The 10,774-nt window shown below is 48.6% G+C and overlaps 1 pseudogene; it reads left to right on the top strand.

Moving 5' to 3' along the window:
- The first annotated feature begins 364 nt into the window (after positions 1-364).
- Positions 365-1,771, top strand: LOC123120254 (UDP-glucose 6-dehydrogenase 2-like; annotated as a pseudogene).
- Positions 1,772-10,774: the final 9,003 nt, after the last annotated feature.

The following is a 10,774-nucleotide window of genomic DNA, read 5'->3' as shown; positions in this document are numbered from 1 at the left end:
AGCAAAATGGGTGAATCTATACGCTAGAATCCGTATATATGCATCTGTATGTAATCTATATTAAAATCTCTAAAAGGACTTATATTTAGAAACACAGGGAGTAGTACATTTTTCAGATACACAATACTTTTCTACTACATGATATGATATTTTTAGATATGCATGAACACTTTTTGTGAAAGACTACAACAAATTAAAACATTTTCTTTCATGTTTTATTTCTAAGGAACATGAAAAATAAATAAAAGAACTTGAATAGGAAATATAAATGAAAAAGGAAATGAATATTTTAGTAATCAACCCACGCTTGAATAAATAACGTTTGCGTGTCTTTTTTTTCGTCTGTTCATTTTAGTCTTTCCCGATGCGTAAAACTCCCCTCTCGACGTGGACTCTTAGTTGTAGTTCAACTCTTTGTCCCACGCCTCCTCGAATTTCTCTCATAAATATCGGTTTAATACACATCTCCGAGGCACGGATCGCCGGCTGCAATAGCGACCGGCTCCCCATCTACGAGCCCGGCCTTGCCGCGGCCGCAAGCTTTTCTTCAGCACCGACGTCGGCGAGGCGGACTTCATCTCCGTCTCCGTCAACACCCTCCACCAAGAGGCCGCGGCCTCGGCACCGGCAAGGCCGCCGATCTCACCTACTGCGTGAGCGCCGCACGCATGATCGTCGACATCTCCCGCTCCAACAAAATCATTGTCAAGAAGTTCACCGTGCCCGTCAAGACCGCCAAGGCCATCGAGAAGATCCTTGCCCACAACGGCCGTGGCGTCCTGAACCAAATTCTGTCCAACCCGGAGTTCCTCGATGAGGGCACCACCGCGTAGGACCTACTCGCGCTCCACCACGTCCTCATCGGCGGCCGCGAGACGCCCGACGGGGCAGGCCGCTGTGAAGGTCCTCAAGGACGTCTACGCGCACAGGGTCCCCGAGGTCGGCCGAGCTGGCCGAGCTGTTCAAGCTCGCCGCCAACGCCTTCCTCGCGCAGAGCATCTCCTCGGTGACGAACATCTCCACATTGTGCGAGGCCACCAGCGCCGACATCACCGAGGTGGCCTACTCCATCGGAAGGACTCGTGCGTCGGCCCGCGCTTCTTGCCTTCCTCTCGGTTTGCGTCGGATTCAGCGGCTCGTGCTTCCCAAAGGACATCCTCAACCTCGTCTACATCTGCGAGTGCTACGGCCTCCCTGAGGTGGCGGACTACTGGAGGCTGGTCATCGTCATCAACGACTGCCAGAAGAGCGGCTTCGTCAACCACGTCATCTCCTCCATGTTCAACACCGTCGCCGTGAAGAAGGTGGCCATGCTGGGGTTCGCCTTCAAGAAGGATACCGGTGACACCCGCGAGACACCGGCCATCGACATGTGCGGGGGTCTGCTCAGCGGCAAGGCCGTCGTCAACATGTACGACCCGCAGGTGACGGAGGAGCAGGTGCGGCGCGACCTCGCCATGAACAAGTTTGACTCGGACCACCCGTGCCACCTACTGCCGGTGGGCGAGCCTACCGGCCAGCCAGCCACCGTCACGTCGGACGCGTACGAGGCCGTCCGCGATGCGCACGCTGTCTGCATCCTGACCAAGTGGGAGGCGTTCAGGAGCCTCGACTGCAGGCGCATGTACAAAGAAGCTGGCTTTCGTCTTTGCCGTCGCAACATTGTCGAACCAGCCGGAGAGGCTCCGGGATATGGGATTGATCGTCTATGCAACTGGCAAGCCGCTTGACTAGTGCCCAGTGGCTCAAGGACATGCCAGCCGTCGCCTGAGGCGATGCACACTAATAGCCGCGTGTCTGACGAGCGTTCTTCTTACTAATTAATAACAACAGAAACCATCGTTAAATTTTAAGAGAATTCTTATGTTATAAAAACCGAAAATCTCACAGATAAGAGGACTTATCTATAGAAATTTTCTGTCTCCCCCCTCAAGCAGACAAGACAGAAGCATCCAAAGAAGTTGGTACGGAGGAGAGGGCCAAAGCAAAAGCAGAGGGCAGATCAACGAGGTAGTACTTGCACTAATATGTTTCATCATTAGTAGAAAAAGGGTCTTTAGTCCCGGTTCTGGAGCCCCTTTAGTCCCGGTTGGTAACACGAACCGGTACTAAAGAAAATTTTATGATTATTTTTTGGAAAAAAATTTGAATTTTTTTTTGAATTTTTTTTTATTTTCAAATTTCTGAATTTTTTTAACCTCTAATCTCTAGATCACCCCTCATCACTGCTCAATTTAACCTCTAATCTCTAATCACCCCTCATCATACTTCCAGGACGGTCACCCATCCTATCACTACTCCAGCCTGAGCACGCTTAACTTCCGGGTTCTATTCTCCATTGTTTCCAAGTCTGCACTTGTTGTTTTCCTAACAACAGTAAGATGTCAATCGTATTAACCCTCAGGAATTTAGCTTGAGCATGAAGTCACACATTTCACTGTTTGAGTTTGAAACTATTGTTCTAAAAAACAATAATTATTTAGTAACACTAATATTTCTTGAATAAGTAGTTTGACCATAGTTTGAGCACAGTTTGACCAGATTTGACCAAAATTCAAAAAAACTGAAATAATTATTTCGTAACACTAATATTTCTTGAATAATTAGTTTGACCATTGTTTGACCACAGTTTGACCACAATTTGACCAGATTTGACCAAAATTCAAAAAAACTGAAATAATTATTTAGTAACACTAATATTCTTGAATAATTATTTAGTAACACTAATACTTTTTGAATAAGTAGTTTGACCATAGTTTGACCAGATTTAACAAAAATTCAAAAAAAATGAGATTTGAGCATAACTTTTTTTCCTTTTAGAATTTGAGGATTCTAAAAATTTGCAAACAAGCCATAGGCTGTCAAAATCGGATGCGGATTTTCGTGCTGAACATTTGGATATATTATACTTTTTTTCTGACATCGTATGCAAAAGTTATAGCCGTTTTACATTTTCCCTACACTTTTTGCAAAATATGTCCAAATTTAAGTTTTTAAATTTTCCTAACTAGTACATGTAGTAACATAACTACATCTGGAAGGATTTTAATTTTTGAAGTTTTTATCATTTTCTTTTGCTTTGTACAAAACTGAAAAGGCGATCCGGGGGGGTGGGGGGTAGAGTTTGAAAATGGGACCTTTAGTACCGGTTCGTGCCACGAACCGGTACTAATGCCTCAAACCCCATTAGTATCGGTTGGTGGCTCGAACCGGGACTAAAGGTCTAATCTTTAGTACTGGTTGGTGCCACGAACCGAAACTAATGGGCATCGCACCCTTTAGTCCCGGTTCGTGGCACCAACCGGGACTAAAGGTCCCATTTAAACCGGGACTAATGCCTGTACGGTGCCCTAGCCGCTCGAACCGGGACTAATGCTCACATTAGTCCCGGTTCGTAATGCATCCGGGATTAATAATGCTCTTTTCTAGCCGAACCAAAGCCCTGTTTTCTACTAGTGCATGGGAGCTTAGTGCATCCTTATTCTATTAGTTAAATTTTATATTTGTATAGCTATGTTTCGTGAGAGAGGACATGATTTTACTTCCTATTCTCTGCTGGAATAGTTCCAAATTACAAGGATACAAGTGTTCTAAAGTTAACTAAGTGAAACACTGAACATGTTAGTTTGATGACCTCCGACTAGCACTTATATGCATGTTCTTCTCTCTTCGGGTTGTGTGACATGGTTTGCTGATTTGTAAAGAATATATATATGTTTTAGCATTTTTTATGATGTTTTGTTCAAGCAAAGAAGAAATGTAACTAGGCTAGAATTTTTGGAAGACAATATCTATATAATATGTCTTGCTGTAAATTAATTACTATATTTCTGGCTTTTCACTGCGAGAGCTAGCTGACCTGAAACTGTTAAATGAGATGCGTTTAATTTCAGTTATCAATTTGTAAAGTTGGACCCCTTGACCCTGCGATTTTGTATATGTTGTGCCACATATCTTGTTGAAGATTTACCGTCTTCATTTCACTAAATCAGTTTTTCTTCTCTCCTACGGATGCTCCATGTCATAAGTAGTTTGCGAGTCATTTTGCTATTCTTGCAGATCTGTGCAATAATGTAGCTGCAACTGTTCTAACATATATTTCCTCCGTCCCAAAATAAGTGTGTAAACCTTAGTACAACTTTGTAATAAAGTTAGTACATAGTTGAGGCACTTATTTTTAAGACGGAGGGAGTACTACTAATCTGTTATAGCTCCTCTCAAGTAAGGCACTTCTTGAGTTAATCGTCGACGATCAATATTGAGCATTCAACATTCTAATTATCATTTTGGCAGCTCTATGCACTTCCTAAATTAGTGGTCGACGATCAACATTGAGCAATCTACATTCTAATTGAGCCATATAATGTACTATATTTCTTTATCCTGATGCCACCAAGTAATCTGCTATGCAACTTCTTTATCATGGTTTCTTTGAAAATGACTACCCATAAAAAATAATACAATGTTTCTGTTTTTATTTATTCAGATAGGACGTCAATCTCTTTGGGGCTCACATGACCTATTTGGAGCATAGTTTCATGTCCCTTCAACGCATTCTTGCATCTAAATTATTTGGTTGACATGAAGTGCGTACATACTAAAAGAATAAGTTACCTCCTTTTAGTGTCGGATATTCTCGAGCTTTATTTATCTTGACTGTGATAAATATATATTCACTCAATACAAAAATAATAGTCTTGAAGATTTCTAGCTCACGCAGTTAAGTGGGTTGATGACTAGCTCAACTGCTCTATTATTGCCACGGCTTTTAACCATGCCATCGGCCTCCCCAGCTCCTCATTATCAATGGTGATCTCTGAACTCTGATTTCCAGGTACTCCCCCCTTGATGCTGGCCTCCCATAAAAGCACTTAACACTACCACGGAGCCGGTTCTGCATCTCACCGTTTTCTCCCGTTGCAACGCACGGGCAATTTTCCTAGTTTCTATTTATGCAAAGTATGAGAGAGATAGAGATGGACAAAAGGAATCCATTAACAAGGGTGTCGAGGCAATGTCGTTGGAAGGAATCAAAAATTCACCGAGTTTTATTTAATAATAATAATACACACACAAACACACACAATCAGAACTAAATTTAAAGGCACGTGGCAACGCACGGGCATTCTACTAGTACAAACGTTAAGCTTTAAATTACAAGTCAGGGCCACGAGGACCCGAATACACAAGTCAGCGAAAGCAACAACATCTGAGTACAGACATAAATAGACAAGCTTGCCTTAAAAAGGCGGAGCAAAATAACAACAACTAGATCAAAAAGGCGCCGACCCATAGAAACACAACGCAAACAGAAAAAACGGTGGCACATGCCCTAGGGCGCGACGGGAAAACGGTCCGACAAGGGAAGGGACACAACGCGTGACAGGAAAACGGAACAAGACACAGCGAGGAGCGGGATCGAAGTTTTTGCGTGAATTTTTCAGCAACTAGATCATGTGGTGGACAATGTAGATGTGACATAGCTAATTCGTATTTAGATAAGTATTAGCAAATCCGTTTTTTTTATTTGCAAAAAAAATATGTTTTCTTTTTCTTTTTGTGGCCGGGGTAGCCTTGTCACGTCATGACCGACTGAACCACTGGATCGCGCGCGCGTTCGGACTAGGAGAAAAACGAATCAATGCCGAACTGCGCCCTGGACAGGAAATTTCTGTCTATATATACACGCACGCGCGCTGTGACCCCCGTACCTATACGTGCAAAGCTAGAATCTAGCTCGCGCGCACCGGAAATCTAGTCTAGCTAGAACAACACACTAGTTCAGGCCAGCCATGGAGCCGGAGATCTCAGCAGGGAGAAGCCCCCCACCCCCCACCCATCGAGACCCGCCGGCCGAGCAGGGGAGGCCGAGGCCGCGCCCACAGGAACAGATCCACGAAGAATCCATGCCCGCGCCGCCGCCCTGGATTCAGCCCCGCGCGCAGCCGCCACCGCCTGCCGAGGCTCGCCGCCGCGTGCCCCGCGCCCCGCCACCGCTCGCCGAGGCCTGCCACCTCGCACCACCGCGAGCGCCGCCGGACACCGCCGCCTGCCGCCTAGATCCGCCGCCCGCGAAGGAAGGGGAGTCAGGAGAGGGAGTCCCCCCGGCGCCGCCGTCTGCCACGCGGGTTTCACCCGGCGGCGGCGCGAGGAGGGGAGAAGGAGAGGGCGGCGGCGGTACCTAGGGTTGGAGGCCCCCGAGTCGCCCAGGGCGGGGGCGACGCGAGGGGGGGGGGGAAGGGGGGCGGGGGAACGTGAAAGATAAAATGACAGTAGTCACATACTAGTTTAGGCCAGCCATGGAGCCGGAGAGCACCGTACTGGAGTAGTGGTTCGGTGTCCGCGAGCGAGCAGGATTCGCCGGCTTCCGCGGCAGCAGCCGGCCGAGCCTGCTCATCGTCGACCGCTCCGGCGTCTACTCCACGGTGAAGCACCGCTACATCCGCAAGACGCGCCACCATAGCTACCGCGGTCGCCGATCTCCCTCCGCTCATCAAGCCCTACCGCTCCCTGCGCAAGCTCGGGCTAAACGAGTGGCCGGAACACGACAAGCATGTCAGGAAAGAGATCGTGCGGTGGAAGCACATGCTCATGGACGCATACTGGGACGCCGCGCCGGACAAGCTTAGGGAGAGCGCCACGGAGCGGTATCTAAGGGCGCGATACAAGCACGGGATGGTCTACCCTTTCCTGTGTTAGAGTAGTCATTATGGTATACGACTTCTAGTTCAAGTTAGTTTTGTACCCCTACCCTAAGTCGGTTTGTACCCTCTTATATACTCTTGTATGCCGCACCAAATCATCAATAAGCAACAGTTTTATTCAGCTTTCATGGTATCAGATACCGGTCCCAGGGTTTAGGGTATGGCTCCGCCAACGCCACTGCCGCCGCCGCCCGGCTACTTCGAGCGCCCGGCCGCACTCATCGCCAAGGCTGCCAACGCCGCGGCCGCTTCTCTCTCTCGGCCCTCACCATAGCTCCACAAAACTACCCTGCACCCATCCTCGCCGCACCAATATCTCTTGCTGACACAATCTCCGACGTCAGCCCCTACATCCCCATAGGTCTTGATCTCGCCGCCCACAACTACTACCATTGGAGACATCTCTTCGATCTCCACCTCGGCCGCTGCAACCTGCGCTCGCATGTCGCCGCCAACTGTCTTTCCCGCCCCGACAATCCGCAATGGTTGAAAGACGATCTCGCGATCGTCCAGTGGTTCTACACCCGCATCACCACCGAGATCTTCAACATGCTCGATCACGACGGCGCCACCGCTGCCAACATCTGGCACTCCCTCCGTCAGCTCTTCCAAAGCAACACCGACGCTCGGAAAAACGCTCTCCACACCGAGCTTCGCAATATGGTGCAAGGAGACGCCCCGGTGAACCTGTTCTGCCAGCGCGTTAAGACCATTGGTGATGAGCTCCGCGAACTCGGCGATACAGTTAGCGACTCACAGCTAATCAATATCGTCGTCGTCGGCCTCAGCGAAGACTTTGACAAGCAAGCCTCGTTCATACCGATGATACGGCCCCCTCCTACCTTCGCTGAAGTTCGTTCCTTGCTACAACTCGCGGCGGAAACACAAGCTCGCAAGGACTCTCGCCCCAAGGTCTTTCATGCTGCGGCTCGTCCTCCTCTGTCGTCTACACCAGCGCCGCCTTCCATGCCGGCTCCTGCCGCCGGGCCGTCCGCATCGTCATCTGTTCAACCGCCCCCAGGCTGGCGTCCTAGTCCGAACTACCGCGGCAAAAACCCTATCTACAGGCCGCCGTCGACTCGTTCGGTTCCGCCTACGACATCACCAGCACCCAGTCCTGCACCACCCACCAGTGCTCCATATGCGGTTGCATGGCGGCCTCCTCATGATCCTTGGACGGGGCTTGTTCAAGCATGGCCCATGCCCTGGTCCGCTCCGTCCACCCTCGGTGCTCCGCCGGCATACTCAGGTGCCTGGCAACCCGGCCTTCGGCCGCCTACTGGTGCTCCCGGGGTTCTTAACCCCCGACAGCCGGCCAATGCCTATCACGCCGCCCCGACGTATGCTCCTTATGGTCATTACACCACTGACGGCGGCGCCTACTACACACCTCAGCCGGCCCTGCTCCCGACGCCACCCCCACCACAGCCGGCCAATGCCTACTACACTCCCCAGCCGGCCCTACTGCCTTCACCATCGTATCCGCCGGCACTGCTTCCGACGCCACCCTCACCTGCGACGCCGAGCTGGGATCAAGCTGCCTTTCTCCAGGCCATGAATAACTTTGCTGCACAAGGAAACTCAGGTACGGATTAGATCTTTGATTCAGGGGCCTCTAGTCATATGTCTGCATCTAGTAATTGGTTATCTTCTTGCACTAAATCTCCTTTCCCTTCCATTATCCTTGGAGATGGATCATCTATTCCTATATATTGTGTTGGTCAGGCTCAACTTCCCTCTTCCACCAAACCTCTTTTACTTCGCGATGTTCTAGTTGCACCCGCCCTCATTAAAAATCTTATCTCTGTTCGCCAATTTACTTGCGACAATCTAGTTTCGGCTGAATTTGACCCTTTTGGTTTATCTGTGAAGGATTACCTGACCAAGGCCGAGATCGCTCGCTTCAATAGCTCCGGTGATCTTTATTCTCTTAATGGAGTTCCTGCCGCCACCCCTCCAACATCCATGCTGGCCTCCGTCGATCTCTGGCATCGTCGCTTGGGCCATCCCAACCCCGCCGTCTTAGCTTCTATGCTTAGTGAATTTACCATACCATGTAATAGGGACTCTCATAATTCTGTGTTTTGCGAGTCTTGTCAATTAGGCAAACATGTGCGTCTTCCCTTTAGTTCCTCTAGTTCTTGTAGCACTTATCCCTTTGAATTAATACATTGTGATTTATGGACCTCTCCCATTGCAAGTGTTTCGGGTTTTAAATACTACCTTGTTATCCTAGATGATTTCACCCACTTTGTCTGGACTTTTCCTCTACGCAACAAATCCGAGGTCCATTCTCTTTTCCTTAATTTTCAACGCTATGTGTCTGTTCACTTCTTCCTCCCAATTCGCTTTATCCAATGTGACAATGGTCGCGAGTTTGATAACATTAAAAATCGTACTTTCTTCTTACAACATGGCATCCTGCTTAGGTTCTCATGTCCCTACACCTCCCCTCAAAATGGTAAAGCAGAACGCTCTCTTCGCACCCTCAATGATATAGTTCGCACTCTCCTCATTCAATCATCTATGCCTCCCAAGTTTTGGGCTGAAGCCCTACACATGGCCACCTTCCTTCTAAATATTCGACCTTCTAAAACTAAACCCAACACTACTCCCTATTATTCCCTCTTTCTTTCCCACCCCGACTACTCCGCGGTTCGTGTTTTCGGCTGTCTCTGTTTTCCCAATGCCTACGCCACTTCTGCAAATAAATTGTCACCACGCTCTATCCCATGTGCTTTTCTCGGCTTCTCTGACGAGCACAAAGGCTATCGCTGTCTCGACCTTCACACCGGACACGTTCATGTCTCTCGTCATGTCACGTTTGCTGAGCACATTTTTCCTTTCTCACAACGCACTACTACACCATCCAACACCCCTAGCTCCGCAAACACCCCCTCTCCCCGTCCTTTCCAACTATATACTCCCCTACCTGCCGAACACAACTTATCACCACCACCATTAACACCCACCATAGCCAATCCCAACCATACACTCACCCCACCCGAGACGTCCCCAACACCCCGACCCCTGCTCCCTCCCCAACACCCCGGCCCCTACTCCCACTCCACCACCCAGCCCTGCTCCCACTCCACCACCCAGCCCTACTCCTTCGTCCGACTCTTCCGCTGCGCCGGACTCACCAGTACCCACCTTACCCCCTCGTGCTATTCCTACAGCAGCCCCGATTAATGATCATCGCATGCGTACTAGGGCCAAATCAGGATTTCATCAACCCCAAGACCGCCTAAACCTTCATACCTCCGTATCTCTCACTTCTCTTCCAAAGAATTACAAAACTGCTCTACTTGATCCCAATTGGGCCGCTGCCATGCAAGAAGAATATAATGCTTTACTTCAAAACAACACCTGGCAACTTGTTCCTCGTCCTCCCAATACAAATATTGTTTCTGGCAAATGGATTTTTCGCCAAAAGTTCCACTCCGATGGGAGCCTCTCACGATATAAAGCCAGGTGGGTTTGTCGTGGCTTTTCTCAGCAACAAGGAATTGATTACGAAGAAACCTTCTCTCCTGTTGTTAAACCTAGCACCATTCGCACCGTTCTTAGTGTTGTTGTCTCCTCTTCATGGCCCATTCACCAACTTGATGTTAAAAATGCTTTCCTCCATGGTTCCCTTCAAGAAACTGTCTACTGCCAGCAACCTCTGGGTTTTGAAAATCCATCCTTTCCAACTCATGTATGTCTTCTTCAGAAATCTCTCTACGGTCTTAAACAGGCCCCACGAGCTTGGTTTCAACGCTTCTCCTCCTTCATTCAAACAATAGGCTTCACTCCATCTCTCTCCGACACCTCTCTTTTTGTGTATCATCAAACTTCTGACACTGCCTATTTACTTCTCTATGTAGATGATATCATTCTTACCGCCTCCTCTCAAAAGTTCTTAGATCATATTGTCTCTCTTCTTAGATCTGAATTTTCTATGACTGACCTAGGACTCCTTCATCATTTCTTAGGCATTGCTGTTGTTCGAGATTCCTCCAGCCTTTTTCTTTCCCAACGCCAGTATATTCTTGATCTTCTTAATCGTGCTGGTATGCTTGACTGTC

This window comes from Triticum aestivum, chromosome 5D, assembly GCF_018294505.1.
Source record: "Triticum aestivum cultivar Chinese Spring chromosome 5D, IWGSC CS RefSeq v2.1, whole genome shotgun sequence".
Classification (NCBI taxonomy): domain Eukaryota; kingdom Viridiplantae; phylum Streptophyta; class Magnoliopsida; order Poales; family Poaceae; genus Triticum; species Triticum aestivum.
Note: the sequence above shows the minus strand (reverse complement) of the source record. Positions and strands in the feature narration are given on the sequence as shown.